Raw genomic sequence first — 17,178 nt, 5'->3', positions numbered from 1 at the left:
TATAACTTGAGCAATACTTAATTTACACAATCAAGTGACAATCATTAATTATCACTTCAGATAACTGCGAATTCTCTTAGTTCTAAGTGTCTAAAATACACAAATTCCTTTTCTAACAGCATCAACCATTCTCAAACACTCTAACCATCATATTAAATATCCCAACATACTAAATTCGCTAACCAATACCCCACATTATCTCAAAATCTTTAAATTATATTTAGGGTTCATCCAAACCCTTACGAAAAATTCTCAATTACCACAAAACTCATAAACTTAGGGTTAGATGCTTGATTTAACTCTCCATGACCTTAAATAAATCAATGGGTTTGGTCTAAACCCAAGAGAACTGAAATCAAAGCCTCCATTGCCCCACCAATCCAAATTTTCACATAAAAGAAGGAGAAGAGAGAATGTGCAACTTACCCAATGGTGATTCAAGCTTCAAATGCCTTCAAAGTAGGCTAGGGATTGTGCCCTAGTAGACCACAAGCTATTTTCCGTCGCTCTCTCATTATCCCTTTTTCTTCCTTCTATTTCCGATATATTTTTTGCATTTGATAAGTGCAGATTTTGCACATGCGTCGCGGCACATGGCACAGAAAGTTTCACAAAATTTTAAACTCTCTTCCATGCCATGGCCCATTCAAACATTGACTTAGCCCTCTTTTAAGGCTGTTCAAGGATTCAAAAACTATATTAGTCTCCCACAAACCTCACTAAATCAATAATTCATCTAAATTGATCAAATTACCCTTAAAAACACAGATAATTACTAATGAGGAAACTTATGATGTTACAATTCTCTCGTTCTTTTAGGAATTTTTCTCTTAAAATTTAAAATCTTACTCAAACGCATACTTGTGTAAATAATTGAGGATATAATTGCCTTATTTTGTCCTCGGTCTCCCAATTCACATTACTGGGAGTCATACCCTTCCAAAAGACCTTAACCAATCGAATCGACTTATTCCTCAATTGTCGGTCTTTCACATCCACAATCTACTCTGGTTCAGCTTGATAGGTCAAGTTTCCCTAAAGTTCCACCTCTTCCAACTTAGTAACATGAGAAGGACTGGGTTGATATTTCTTAAGCTGACTCACATGAAATACATCATGAACACCCTGATAAACTCGAAAGTGAGGCAATCCGATAGGCAGTAAGTCCCAATTTCTCAAAAATCTTAAGGGACCCATAAACCTGGGAGTCAATTTCTTTATCGATCTCCCAATGTCAGTTATTAGCGTGACCCTAAAAAACACATGATCACCAACCAGAAATTCTAATGGTCTTTTACGCCGATCCGCGTAGCTCTTTTATCGACTCTGGACTGTCAACAACTTTTGTTTAATTAATTAGATCTTCTGGGTGGTTTGGTCTACCAAATCCAGACCTAACAAACTTCTCTCGCTCAATTCTGTCCAACACAGAGGCGATCGACATCTTCTTTCATATAATGCCTCATATAGAGCCATTCCAATGCTAAAATAAAAACTGTTATTGTAAGCAAATTCCACCAACGGTAGATGTGTATCCCAACTACCTCTCAACTCTAAGGCACTAGCTTGCAACATATCCTCGAGCGTTTAGATAGTCCTCTTAGTTTGGTTGTTTGTCTGTGGATGATAGGCCGTGTTAAATCTCAACTTAGTGCCTATTGCTCTCTGCAATGCTCTCCAGAAGTTCGATATGAACCTTGGATCATGGTCAAAGACAATGTCTTTCGACACCCCATGAAGTCTTACTATCTCATTTACATAAACCTTGGCATACTTCTCAAGTGAATAGGTAGTCTTTATTGCTAAGAAATATGCTGATTTCATCAACCGATCCACAATCACCCATATTGCGTCATAGCCCACTTGAGTTCTAGGCAATCCAATGATGAAATCTATTGATATGCTATCCCACTTCCACTTTGGGATCTCTAATGGTTGCAATACACCACCAGGCCTTTAATGCTCAATTTTAACCTTTTGGCATGTTAGACACCTAGCCATAAACTCTGTCACATCTTTCTTCATTCCTGACCATCACCACATTTACTTCATATCCTGATACATCTTGGTGATACCAAGGTGAATAGTATACTCACTACGGTGTGCTTCCTTTGGGATCGTCTTCCTTATCTCCTCATCACTTGGCACACAAATCCGATCTCGATAAGTCATATATCCATCATCATTGAATTCAACTTCTATGGATCTCCGCTCTTTAATATCCTCACAGATCCCAAGTAGATACTCATCCTCAAACTAAGCAATTCACAACTCTTTTCATAATTCATTAGTTATGACTGTAGAATGCACATTGTACAACATCATCTGAGGTGCTTGTCTTTGAGTATCTAAGAAAGTCTCAAGTAATCGATGCTCTTGAACTATCATATGAGCAACATGCACCGTTTTCCTACTTCACGCGTCTGTCACTACATTGGCTTTACCTGGATGATACTTGATTTCAAAGTTGTAGTCCTTGAGGAATTCCATCCATCTGTGTTGCCTCATGTTCAGTTCCTTCTAATCCACTAAATACTTTAGACTTTTGTAATTACTAAATACTTTAAACATAAACCCATAAAGTGACACTAAATTTTCAAGGCAAAAACTGCTGCTGCTAACTCCAGATCATGAGTTGGATAATTCTCTTCATGTGGTTGCAATTGTCTTGAGGCATAAGCAACAACTCGATCATCTTGCATTAAAACGCACACTAAACCTTTCAACGATGCATCTGTGAAAATTACATCCATAGTGGAGGATTAGGAATAATGAGTACTAGAGCAGATGTCAGTTTCCTCTTCAACTCGTGAAATGCCAATTTACACTTGTCGATCCACATATACAGTTGATCCTTTCGAGTCAACTTAGTCAATAGAGACGCGACCTGCGAAAATCCCTAAATGAATCGCCGATAGTAGCATGCTAATCCCAAAAAGCTTTTAATCTTTGTCACTGAGGTAAGTGATTCCCATTTCAACACAGCATCCACCTTATGTGAATCCACAGCAATCCCTTCCACCGACACCACGTGACCAAAAAATCTCACTTCTCTTAGCCAAAACTCACATTTACTGAGTTTAGCACATAACTTATCGTCCTTTAAAAGTTGTAGGACAGTATGAAGATGCTTCACATGCTCTTACTTGTCTCTTGAGTAAATTAAAATATCATCGATGAATACCACCACGAACTTATTCAGATAAGGACGGAAGATTCTGTTCATGTAGTTCATAAACACTGCCGGGGTATTCATCAATCCAAATGGCATCACTAGAAACTCATAGTGACCATATCTAGTACGAAAGGCAGTCTTTGGTACATCCTCAACCCTGACTCAATTGATGGTAGCCACGAGTCAATCGTAGATAACACCACAGCTCCAACCAATTGATCTAGCAAATCATCGATTCTAGGCAAAGGATACTTGTTCTTGACTATCACTTTGTTCAGCCATTTATAGTCAATGCAAAGTCTCATACTACCATCCTTTTTCTTCACAAATAACACTAGTGATTCCCACAGAGATACACTTAGTCTTATGAACCCTTTTTCTAGCAATTCCTCTAGTTGTTTCTTTAGCTCTGCTAACTCAGATGGAGACATATGATATGGAGCTTTTGATATGAGTTCTATTCCAAGCACAAGGTCAATAGAAAATTTCACCTTTCGCTCAGGCAGTAATCCAGACACTTCTTCTGAGAATACTTCAGGAAATTTGTTCACCACTCTAATTCTCTCAATTCCTCCATCATAAGCAGCATGAACGAAAAAGAACACCATATATGCCTGATAGCCCTATTGAATGCACTTTTCTGCTTGTATTACAGACAAGAGTCTTAACTGATTGAGTTTCACTGTAGGTACAATGTACACTGGCAATGATATCATCATTCTTGCACAATCTAGTGTCACATTATTTGCCCACAACTAGTCCATACCCACTACTACATCAATCTCAATCATGGGCAAATAGATCAAATTGATGGTAGTTAACCTATTCTCAAATCAACACCTAGACAAGTATGGTTGGTTCTTACATAAATTCCAGCCAGCGTAGACACATTAATCACATATGACAAGGTATACACAGACAATTTCAACCTCAACATGCAATCATCAGAAATGCAAGAATAGTTTGCACCTGAATCAAATAAAGCATCTATATCACAGTTATATAGAGATATTTTACCTTTAATCAAATTTAAAGATACACCTACCTCCTCCTGGAACAACGCGAATACTCTACCAGGAATAGTCAACCTCTACTTTGTGGTACTCACTCTGCCCTCATCATAATATTTAGCAATGTGCCCCGTCTTACCACATTTAAAGCAAACCCAACACTTTCCTATATGATATCTCCCATGCTTCGAGCACTATGGGGTTTTGGCTACACTAAGAGTAGGCACAGGCATTGTGGAAGCCTACTGAGATGGCTGTGCATCACTGGCACTATTCTTTGGTCCACTACTCCTCTAAAAGGAACCTTAGGACTGTGATCCCCTTTGAAAAGTCTTCTTCTTCCCAAAGCTCCCATAACTACTGAGCTCAAACTGAGTCTCTTGCTAACTCCACTAGTAGGGCCAAGCGACTGTAAGAATCTGCCCTGACTATCCCTTCTCTTCTCAGTCTTTGCCTCCCTGCCCTTTCTTATAGCTATTCTCAGCTTATTGCACATCTCATCATAAGGTGTGATCTCAAACAAGGCCAACTGTTGTCGGTACTCAGGCCTCATCTTCTCAAGTAACCTCTCAGCCTTCCATTTTGAGTCATCATTTCTTATGAGGTAGGTAAAGTACTTTGATAATTAATTGAACTTGACGATAAAAGCTTCTTCATTAATATTTCCTTGCTTGAATTTGTGAAACTCAACCTCTTTCTCTACTCTAAAGGCTATTAGGAAGTAAAAGTTGAAAAACCTTACTTTGAACTTATCCCATGTCTACTTGACTCCACCCATCAGTCTCACCGACTTCCACCAATGTTTAGCCTCTTTTACAAGCAACACTGAGGCCAAAGTCACCTTCTGCTCCTCTGAGCATGGCACCATTACAAATATTGTCTCGATTCTCTCGATCCACTCTTCGACTTCCATCAAAGGTAAGTGGACAATGAGAAATTATTCTATGCTCGATCCATGGAATTGTGTGAACCACCGCCATCCATAACTCCAGATTGCTTGGGTGTGCTCTCTTGATAAACTTCATCTTCTTACTCATACATCTCTTCTTTATTCTCAATTGTTCTACTGTCTCCTCTTGCCCTATCATTAATCGGTGCACCTTGTTCCCGTACCGAATTATGTATTTCTTACATCAAATTTCTCATCTCCAATAGTAAAGCCTCATTACCCTGCAACTCATTTCTTAGTTGTTCCAAGTTCTGACCAACCGAAATATGATTCTCTGGTGGTAGCTCATTGGTCTTTAGTACCACATTCATATTGGATGGGTTATCACCTTGGCTGTTCTTCTTCTTGTCATCCTCCCTCCCCTCCTAAGGATGAAAGTAACCACACAAAGAGTAAGCGTTAAATGAAATAACTATGTAAAGGAAAGGTAAATGTAATAAATATATATGCCAACTTCTAGACATGAATGCAACAAGCAAAACCATCCAACACAACAGCCACACATACCAGTCTCGTAACACTTGAAACTGTTACCAAATCATAATGCCTGCCTTGACATTATCAAGATAACACTTACTTACCGTTGTGATAATTAAGGTTAGATAAAATCCCCTGAAATTACCACAACTCAAAGGTTTAAAGATAATTAGTTTAAAACATTGAGATCTCAAGAAAATTCTTTTTAAAATATAGTTTGAGCTCAAAATATAGTTAAAAATCAATTTAAAATAAAAATAAATGCATGGGAAATAAATCACGTCAAAATTAAGCTAAAATGCCTTTTTTTCTGCAAATTCTAGTCCGTCCATTACGGCGAATGGCACAAAGGGATGAGTCCCTCAAGGGCCCCATGCGCCGCGGAGCAACAACCACATGCTGCAGCGCACACCTACTGTCATGACAGCATGACAGCCATCCAAACTTCCGGAGCGTGCCTTAAAACCCCAATTCACAACAATATAAAGGGGTGGATAAATTCTAACACACATGTCACTTGATCATTTTGGCACATAGATCTCTTTAAATTCTTCACTTGTAATGGTAACTTAACCAAGCACACACATTTAATCCACAACATTAATCTTGGATCAAGATACACATACTTATCACAAATTCATACAAGTGATATCCAAACTAATGTCATATTTTAAGTTGGCAATATATAATGGCAATATTCATTACAAACCTAAAATAGAAAGGGAAATAGCTGTATTACAATACTCTTCACTCTTCAATTGCCCCTTCCTTCTCCTTGCCCCTATCGAAACCCTCGCCTATAAAATATAACCACAGAGTGAGGTAAACATCTCAGTAACAGAATAATTCACTACAATTAATTAACATACACAACCATAAGAGAGTAAAACTATGAAATTTCAAAATATACATTTATCATATCACCACATATTCTTTTCATCGGTACACATCTTTTACTATTAGCATGATCATTCTACCATTCGAGCCTCCATATCACCCTGACCTAAAACCATATGCTCTTAAATCAAGTGCACACTCACAATGATCTGAGCTCACCTTTAGTGGTAGAATCACTTGGCCAAAAGTGTCATATCCCACTTCCAGACTACAGTTTCTCCTTATCGCACACGAATCGGGGTCTCGTTACTCTAATACCGCATCATTGATGTTAAGAAGTGTTACTCTCCAATGTCGTATCCTGCATGGATACTAAAGAGAAAATCTCCAATACCATGTCTCACTAGACACGAAAGAAATACATGCCATATAGACTTCTACTACTCCTTCTTATGAGTGAACTCCCACCCCTTAACATGATCATGCCTACACTCAACATATATATCATATATACATTTCAAATTTCTCAACTCATTCATATATAACTTTTATCATATTCATCATTTGCAAAAATAAATTTCCATACACAAAACCACATTTAGCAATATGCAAAGTTACCAAATCTCAAGTTCAAATCTACATATCTACTCACAAACAGTTAAGCAATATAATCAATTAGTGTAAATTATTCTGTTACCTCAACCCTTTGTCACACAAAAGGGTTATTTTGCTTCAACGTTAACTCCACACATTCTTTACGCATGATATAACTCGAGCAATACTCAATCTACACAATCAAGTGACAATAATCAATTATCACTTCGGATAACTCCAAATTCTCTTAGTTCTAAATATGTAAAATATCCAAATTCCTTTTCTAACAGCATCAACCATTCTCAAACACTCTAACCATCCTATTAAACATCCCAACATACTAAATTCGCTAACCAATATTCCACATTATCTCAAAATCTTCAAATTATACTTAGGATTCATCCAAACCATTACCAAAAATTCTCAATTACCACAAAACTCATAAACTTAGGATTAGAGGCTTGATTTAACTCCTCAAGATTTTAAATAAATCAATAGATTCTATCTAATCCTAAGAAAACCGAAATCAAAACCCTTATTGCCCCACCAATTCAGATTTTTGCATAAAAGAGGAAGAAGAGGGAATGTGCAACTTACCTAACAGTGATTCAAACTTCAAATGCCTCCAAATTAGCCTAAGGATCGTGCCCTAACATACTACAAGCTCTTTTTTGTCGCTCTCTCATCATCCCTCTTTCTTCCTTCTATTTTTGATCTATTTTTCGTGTTTGATAAGTGCAGATTTTGCACGTGCACTGCGGCGCATTAACATGCCTGTCGTGGTGCATGGCAAAAAAAATTTCACAAAATTTTAAACTTCCTTTTATACCATGGCCTACTCAAACATCGACCTAACCCTCTTCTAAAACTGTTCAAAGATTCAAAAACTATATTAGTCTCTCACAAACCTCGCTAAATCAATAATTTATCTAAATTGACTTAATTACCTTTGAAAACATAAATAATTATTAATAGGAAAACTTAGAGTGTTACACAATTCATAAGAATATATAACCAAATACAGCCTGAGCTATGAAACAAATGTGGACATATAGTCCACGAGGATAAAATTAACCAAACGTGACTTGAAACCATAAAACAAACACGAGTATGAGATTCACAAATAACAAACGTGATGACAAAGCCCACGAGACAATTAGCTAGCTATTAACCACAGCGTTATGGGCTAATAGAACTGCCGATAACAACAGTATTCTATTTAAAATCTTCTTAGAAATCACACTTCCAACATGCGAGAAAAATAATCATTCTTGAAATAAAATTTTCATTTTAAATGATAAATTTGCATGAATTGTTTCAAATATCAAAACTTGCCAAATAATACTTCATAATTACTATACAAACTTGCACTAATTGAGTAACTAAATAATTTAGAGTTCAATACACAAAGATGCTTTCGTCGATGTTAGAAATATATTTTTTAAGAAAAAATACATGCACATATCATAATTTAATTATTCTATAATTTTCAAAACTAAAATAATTTAATTAACAAAATACTCAATATTCGTCATGGTTGTAAAAAAAAAGATAATATTTTCAATAACAAACTACTTTTATTAATAAAATAATGAGGATGCTATTTACTTACTCATTAAAATTTCAAATTCTCAATGATATTCTTTCTTTAATTCTTGTCTGAGTCTTGTTCTTCCACACACTCGATAGATATATAAATGAATGAAATTTTAATAGATTTTTAATTTTTAACATAAACCCAATCAACCATCATCATTTAAAACTCTAAAACAAAAACTCATGCTCTGTAGTTGCTTCAAATATTATCACTCTGTGTCACTAATATCTCACAATTTGCTTTAGCCATGCCAATCTACTTGAGACAATTTTCTCTTGTAGTTTTCACCAAATACCTTAGGTGTATTATCTCTAATCATTTAATAAAATATTCAATTATTTATCAATAACCATACTAACATACTTCTTACAAGGAGCCATGCAATTTGAAAAATATAAAATCAAGCAAAATTCTTCCACCAAGCATTTTATCAAACATTCTACGGGCATAAATTACCAAGCTAATATTAATCTTTCCTCCTAAATTTCAGCTATCTTAAACCTTACAAGATCAATAATTCAATTATTTTCAATTAAAAACTCAAATCCACAACATCATCTCCTCCCCTGTACAACACAAATTTCAATTTAAATCAAGATTCCTCTTCCTATACATCCATATATGAAGTCACGGACAGCAACAGGGAAGACAGATTTTGCAACTTTGATCATCAGTTCACATATACACAGAGCAAGAGAAGATAAGACTTGAGGCATCCTCACCTTAGATCACCACGACAGAAAGCAAAGAGAAAGGAGATGAAATAGACCGCTGACTAGGGGAGAGGGAAACTGAATGCTACTCACAAGAAAGGAAACCAAACCAATAGCACCAGACCAGCTTCAGCAACTTGTGATTTCTCACACCCAGCAGCAATTCGAACGCTAATGATGAAGACAGAGCAACAACTGAGGAAGAAAAACAGAGATGGGAAGTACGAAGGTGAACCTGGAAGTTTCAGAGCAGCGATGATCCTCCATTCTCACCGGTGACCATTGGAAATGAGAAGAGAGAGAAGAAGATGCAGAGGAACGGAGAGCAAGATCGCACCAGAGCTCCATACTCTCTCTCTCTCTCTCTGTGTAAAACTGTCTGGAAAAATCGAAGAAGGAATGAGGATTTTTATCAGATTTGTAGGAGGGTAGTTTGGTAATTTCAGATAATAAAAACAAAAACAAAATCACCTGTGATCTCAGTCACATTCCAACTTCGGACATGTTGGAAGGACACCTGCACAACCGCGATTACAATAGCTTTCTTTTTTATCATATTTATCCTTAAAATTAATATAATTATTACTAAAATAAAAACTTATATATTTAATTTTATATAAAATTTTTGAGTTATTACAATATTGTAGTAAAAATGTATTTACAGTTTTAGATGCTTCTAAATTTATAATTTAGAGTTAATTTATTTTTTGACCTCTTTTTTTTTTAACTTTTTGTGATTGTATAATAAGAGCCTGAAATAATTCATTCAACAATTGAACTAATAATATTTAATAAAGGGTTGTTTGATAGGATTCCTAGCTATCGCTCCATGCAATTGCATGAGTGACCCCTAAAATATGTAAATAATAATGAAGTTTTGTGAAAAATAGAAATTTTTTTTTAAAATATGCAAATTATAATGAAATTTTGTGAAATGTTATAATTCTTCTCAAGTCCTTAGAAACTTTTTTGACGTTAATCATTTTTTATGAAATGATTGAACTACCCTCAATTTAAAATAAGAATAACAGCTTTGGCCCAAAAAAAAAGTAAATATAAGTTACTACTTTAATTTAAGTAGTGGCTACTTTAGTTTAAATCATAACTACTTGTCCTCTAGTAATGACTAAAACAAAACAAACAATTACTATTTTAGTTTAAGCTAGGGGTATTCTAGTGATGCCCACAAAAATTAAAAGACACCGTAAGTGTACGAGTCGCCATTGAAGTTAATGGTAAATCAAGCTAATGGTAAGCAAACAAAACTTGAGATTGATTTTAGAACAATTAAAACGAAAATATTAAAAGTGATCAATTAAAATAACTTTCAACCTATAAACAAATTAAAGTCAACCAAGAGAAAAGCGTTTTAGAGTCTTAATCACTATTTTCTTCCTAACCCTCTCATTACCGCATTAATTATCTTGAAAATTAGTTTTGATAATCCGAGAATCTAAATTAATCCAAAGTATTTTTCAATTACTAAGGACCCTAATTAATTTAATTAAAATAAAATATTACCTTAATTAAGTAATTGCATTAGAGACCCTAACCAATAAGAATTACCTAAGTCCATCGGATACATTTTTGTTTTAATAGCAAATTAGCTAAATTAATCCTAGGCTACTAGCTCTCAACGTCCAATTTGAATTTCCTCTTCCAAGGTTCAACCCAAATGCCCAAATCTCACCTAGTGGTGGCCAATCACTAAACAAGAACAAGATAGCTCAAGAACAAAAAATTAAAATTTCATTTCTCAACAATTAAACGATAAATCAAAGGTTATTTATACAAATAGGTTCATAATCTTCTAGAACAAGAAGATTTAGCTACACATAGTTGATATGAAAACTATAACAACAAAAAAAAAAGGTTCGAATCCATCAACATAGAGAAAAAGAAGAAGAGAAAACATTGATAAAGTGAGGTAGAATGAAGATTTGCTCCAATTCTTCTTGATCCCAAGCTTTAAGACTCTCCCTCTTGCTCTCCTAGGGTTTTCTCCAATTGCAGCAGCTAAAAGATGTCTCTTCCAATTTAGAAAAATGAGTTATGTAGGGTAATTTTGCACAGAAAATGAAATTGTGCATTTTTGTAATTTCGTCTGGTACTATAGCACTCCTTTAGTGGTGCCATAACACTAGTGAGCAATTTTAAAAATTTTGATAGTGTGCAGAAACTTTTTCTTTTATGTCTTAAACTTAAAAACACTTTTTTCTTATTTCTTTTCTCTTTCTTGCTTTGATGTTATCATGCCCCACCTATCCACAATTAATAAATATAATTAGAATCTTTACTAACTTTAATTTTAATCTTTTTAAACAATTTTCTTAAAAATATTATAATAAATCCATATGAGGCACTTAGTAATTTTTTTTTATAAAAGCAAAAAAAAAATATCTCTTTTCCATTGATGACTACCAAAATATAAACAAAAACATGTCAATAATAACACAAAATAGGGAGTCATCAAACCCCCACACTTGAATCAAATGTTGTCCTCAAGATTTTTGAAAACAACTAAACATAAAAGAATTAACTAAACACAAAGACTACAAATATTGTCAAGTCAGAAGTAATTAAACCTTCAAGCATTTAATCTTCAAATGAATCATTTCTACCTTCTAAAAGAATATGAGCAACAAAGTAATTAACTAGGCAAGGATAAATCACAATAGATTGTCCCTCATCAATCAAGTGTTTGTACTCTACGCTCAATGTGTTCGATGGCTTGTGTTTCACTCAATTTTACCTATTGCAATCATCTACCATAGGTTTGTTTCTCATATCCATATCCACTCTATTATCCCAATGCACACACAAATCAAAAGGACTTTATTAAGGGTTGTAATGTATAAGGTAGGATGATGGAATGAAATGGGTATAGGACAAAATAAACCAACTTCAATTAGTTCTAAGAATCATCAAATAAATCCCAATGAATATGAGTTATCATCTAAGAGATTGATCAACTAATCTATTATTCTTCTTATATTTTTTTTTCATCATCAATATTTTTATACATCCATTGTTTACTTCTTCTCTTCTTTCTTTCTCTTTCTTTTCCTTTTCATCTTCATCATTTTTCTTCTATCTTTTTCAACTCTTACAAAGCATTTGCATCTTCATTACTTTCTAAACAAACATGGACTCTTTTTCTTCTCCTTTTCATCAATTTTTTTTTTCAATTCCTTCAGTAGTTGCCCTACTTAGCACCAACTAAGGTGATTAAAAAGGATAAAATATAAAAGGATATTTTGATTTAAACAAAGAGCTATAAAATTATTCTTTTTTTTAAAGGCTAAGGCTCAAAGGGATAGAACACGGGATTTAATGTGAATAGGTAGGACATTTGGCCAAAATGGTTATGAAAAAGAAGGCCTAAATCATCTTTGTGCATGCAAAAAGGCATTTGAAGTCTCAAGAGAGATTGAAGACAAGTTTTAAAGATGGAATTACAAGTAAATTTTCTCTTGAAAGAAATGAAAATTTAGGCTCAAATTCTTCCCAAGCTTTTTGGACTCCCTAAGTCAAGTTATCCAAGGTCAATTCTTTGCCTAATTGCAAACATTCAATAAAAAGGTAACGTAGAATCCTAATTCAACTTAATACCTTCAAGTTGAAGCACAACTAATGTTGACAACATTCACAAATAAACCAAAAACATAAGACACAAATAAATAAATTTTTTTGTTAACAACAAATATATATAAAAAGAATTTAAAACACCAATATCTACAAGAAATGAAGACACACAATCAAACAAAGATGGACTAACATGAGAAAATAAAAATTTGGAGACAAGTAAGGCAATACAAAGTTAATTTCACCCTCCCTCAAACTTGAACAACACATTGTCTGTAATGTGAAAACTAGATGAACAATAAAAACAAGAGAAAGAGGGGGATACTGCTCTGACAGAATAGAGAAATGTAAGTGATCCAAACATAAAGAGAAAGGATGAAAGCCTTGTAATCTATAGAATATCATGAGGAGACATGGAACAAGGACATAAGACCTCATAATAATTTTTTTTAATGTAAATAGCAAAGTTAAAGATAATGCATAAGTAATCCTACAATCATCCAAGAGAAAAATCAATTTAGATACAAATTAAGGTCCCCCTGAATGGGACAAACTAAGGTGCGAGAGGCAGGCATCGCTCAATTGCCGCAACCATGTCTTGTAATATAGAGACATCATGCTGAACTTGCTCTAAGCACACTGTAAGATCAGCCAACATTTCGAGAACACGCTCCTCAAATGGCACAGATGGCCTATTTGACTCATCATTAGTAGGTGCCACTTCTTGGTCTATAACTGCATTTAAATCCTGTCTTCAATGATTACATTCCTAGGGGACTTCAGCTTAAAAGGTTGTGGCACCTCTAATAAGTCAATAGGGAACGACGGAGCCCCTTGTTGCACACACAAGGCACATGAGATGAGCATAGATCATTGTAAATTTTATAGCCTTAGTGTCCTAGATCATAGCTTGCATCGTTGAAACTAGATTGGAGTAGATGATGGCTGCCAAGTCTATCAATTACTTTGTCATGATACAATAAATTAGTATAACTTTAGCCTTTAAGATTTTATGAACATGGAAGGTGGGCAAGACATTATGAATGACAAAGTAATGCCAGAATTTAGCAGCCTTGTGTAGGTCTGAATGGCAAAGTCCCTGATTCCATTTAACCTTTTGTGAAGTCAAGTGCTTAGTAATCAACTCATAAGGGCAAGTTGACTTGTCCTTCATCAACTCTTTATAGCAATAAGAGTCAATTACTGAAAGATCATAAAAATTCCTTATGGAATCCGCAGTGAAATGAACAAATTTTCTTCTCACATAAGATTTGTCCTCTAGAGAGAATAGAGCATTGGCAAAGAAGTCACGCATCAAAGATAGGTAACTAGTTCTTAGAGGGAAGCAAAGCAGTTTCCACTGGTTATCTTGAATAATCTCAAAAGTTAGGTGTAGGTCATTATAAGGGAATGCGTGTTCTTAATGAGCTGATTGTTAGAAAAAATTTGTGTATATTTGAGATCAACTGCTAGTGCATAAAAGATATTAGTAGGCCATGGCATAGCTTGATCTTCAACTGAAGGTGGGGAGTCTTTATGATTTGGAGAAGAAGCATGTGACTTAACAGATCACTTGGTATGGGATAAAGTAGCCTTTAATGAAGCTTTGCATTTAGTGGTTATTTACCTGTTGGAAGGTGCCATTGTGTAGCTGTAAAAGAACAACCAATACATAAAATAAAGTAATACACACATATGAATTTAGTCATAAGAAGTGGAAGAAAATCAACAATCCACTTGAATCAATCAACCAAAACAAAGCGCAATAAGGAGAGAAAAATAGCAACTCCCTTAACTTTCAATATAAAAAGTTGAAGTATCAATAGTAATGCTTTCTGACTTGAAGCCTCAAAAATAAACCCCAATGAACTTCATCAGTAAAGTTTAAAAAAATCTTGAGTAGGACACATAATAGCTCCAGCAAAATGAGAGAATTTTGAAATGCATTACAATTAGATTGTTAGTAATAAACCAATAACAACATGTCTAAATAACACAGTAGCAAAAAGAAAAATTAGTTTAAGATACACTTAGAGCATAGATAGTGTCATGAGCAACCATTGATAATGGAAAGCTGCCATAATGAAAGACCACTGCTAAATTAATCAAAGAAATCCATATAAAACCCATTTGATCAATTTGAATAGTAATAAAGCAATATGCATTATGAAAACTAACTTTGAAGCATGGCCAATATTATTCCAAAATGAAAGCTATACATAAGAGAAATTCATTAATGAGGCCTCTGTGGCCATATAAAACCTTCCATAATGAATGCCAGACTTGAAATTAAGTAGGATAATGCACCAAAAACCATGACAGAACTGTAGAGCAGTCATAACAATTCAATGGGTAAAGGTGAAAAATAGAATCAAACTATAGCAAAATATTAATCAGAATAGGGGCATATGAGCAACAAACACAGATTTAGAATTAACATTAAGAAAAACTATAGAATAGCCTTAACTTAATAATAAGTATAAATAAGATATCAAAGAGAAGGGTGCGAACTTGGAGAGTAGTCAAACTGAAAGCACGAAGCAAGTAGGAAGACTAAAGGAACAAGTTGAAATCAAAAATCAAGAAATAGCCAAACAGTAACCCGAAAACCCATCACAAAATCGCAACACCCAAAATGCAGAATTGAAGGTGAATGAATGCAAAGAAGAAGTAATGATTGAATAGACAAAGGTGGGAGAGGAATGGTAGGCAAAGCTAGAATGGAAGATATAATACTCAGAGGAGAGAGCGTGAATGATGCTCAGTAAGGAGGGTAAAGGAAAAAGATGAAGAGGATGGTGACTCACGATGAAAATAATGGTAGATGCAGAGGTGAAGAAGCTCGATAGCAGATGATGGTTGAGAGAGATGGATGCTCAAGTTTATGTGAAGAAGATAAGAGTGTGTTAGATGGTCGCCAGCATGGGGTGAGTACCATAGAGGATGATAGAGGGGTATGGTGTGCGAAGAAGGAATAGAGTGAGGCCGTGTTGTCTGAGAAGAATAATGCAGGTGATGGAGATAAATGCGAGATAGCAGAAATGAAAAGTAACATAAGAAGAAAATGAAGATGCAGATGATTCAAGGTGTGACGATATTGAACACGATAGAAAGATGGTAGAGAACAGTAGAGAGCGTTGGAGGCTAAGCTTTTGACTTGTACCATATAGCTTTCTCATAGCGAGTCGGTCCAACACTTTATACTCTTTCAAGTGCCTATGAATTTGATTTATATTTCTATAATTAATTAAAGTCATACTAGTCTTGTTTCATTTGTGACCCCTCATAGATGACCGACTAGGGACATTTAGGACAATCATTATAATTTGTCTAAGGATATAGTTATCATAGTGAACATGCAATTGATATGATAACAAATGAGAAATTCATTAAATAACAATGTGCGTAGTACAATGATTGGCCCTATGGCACAATTTCCAATATGGTGTAGGTTTTGTAGAGGTTTGGTGGTTGGAAATGGAAGTTAGGGTGTTGGAAAAATGAAGAAAGTAGAGAAGGTGGAGAAAATGAAGAACAAGATGAACTAGAGAGATAGAATGGAAGAGATGGTGAAATGAGGTAGTGTGAATATGAATTTAGGTGAGAATGGATATGCTCAATGGTTTCTTTCAGCTGACTCCTAATTAAAATAAAAGAAAATAAAATAAAAAAGAATTTTGGGGTGTTGTCACACTTATAAGGTGGCACCCTCTTATTAGTTTATAAATGATTCCAATATATGTCAAATTAATTCCATGTATCATCCATATTTAAAGCTAATATAGACCACCCAATTAAGAGCAAAAATGTCTAAATGCTTCAGCTTTGACCCCTTGGACTTTTGACTTTATTTGCCCAATTGATGCAAAAGTCACTTGTCACCTATGTAGCAAAAATCACATAATTCAATTAAATAATATATGACATCATAAAATCTAATTTAAGTCCATAATTAAATTCATATTTAGAAGAGAAAATTTATTTAAACAACTAAGTTCTAGGCTTCACAAAATTATATAAAATTTTTTACACCAATGCAAATCGAAAACTAGGTCAAACTAGGATACTTAAGAAAGTGTTGACTTTTTCTTAATTACTCCTGTAACAGGACTACTGTACCTTCAGCTTGTCCTAAAACTCACCATGTCACCGCAGTGTGGTAGTATATGAGTTATTTCTCACCCTACCCTCACAAGGGTGTTTTGGAACCTCCTTAGGGATTGAGCCCGCAACCACTCTTA

At 34.7% G+C, this 17,178-nt stretch overlaps 1 long non-coding RNA gene across 1 annotated transcript; it reads right to left on the bottom strand.

The window, feature by feature from the left end:
- Positions 1-6,223: 6,223 nt before the first annotated feature.
- On the bottom strand, positions 6,224-9,713 carry LOC129320014 (uncharacterized). The gene is made up of 3 exons (XR_008595597.1): positions 9,362-9,713; positions 6,668-7,235; positions 6,224-6,408 (listed from the first exon to the last, which is right to left on the bottom strand). It is a non-coding gene; the product is annotated as an uncharacterized LOC129320014 (long non-coding RNA).
- Between the last annotated feature and the right edge of the window lie 7,465 nt (positions 9,714-17,178).

The sequence above is a fragment of the Prosopis cineraria genome, unplaced genomic scaffold (assembly GCF_029017545.1).
Source record: "Prosopis cineraria cultivar Desert tree isolate PC_DT_omini unplaced genomic scaffold, ASM2901754v1 PC9, whole genome shotgun sequence".
Taxonomy (NCBI): domain Eukaryota; kingdom Viridiplantae; phylum Streptophyta; class Magnoliopsida; order Fabales; family Fabaceae; genus Prosopis; species Prosopis cineraria.
This window is presented reverse-complemented; position numbering and strand designations above follow the sequence as displayed.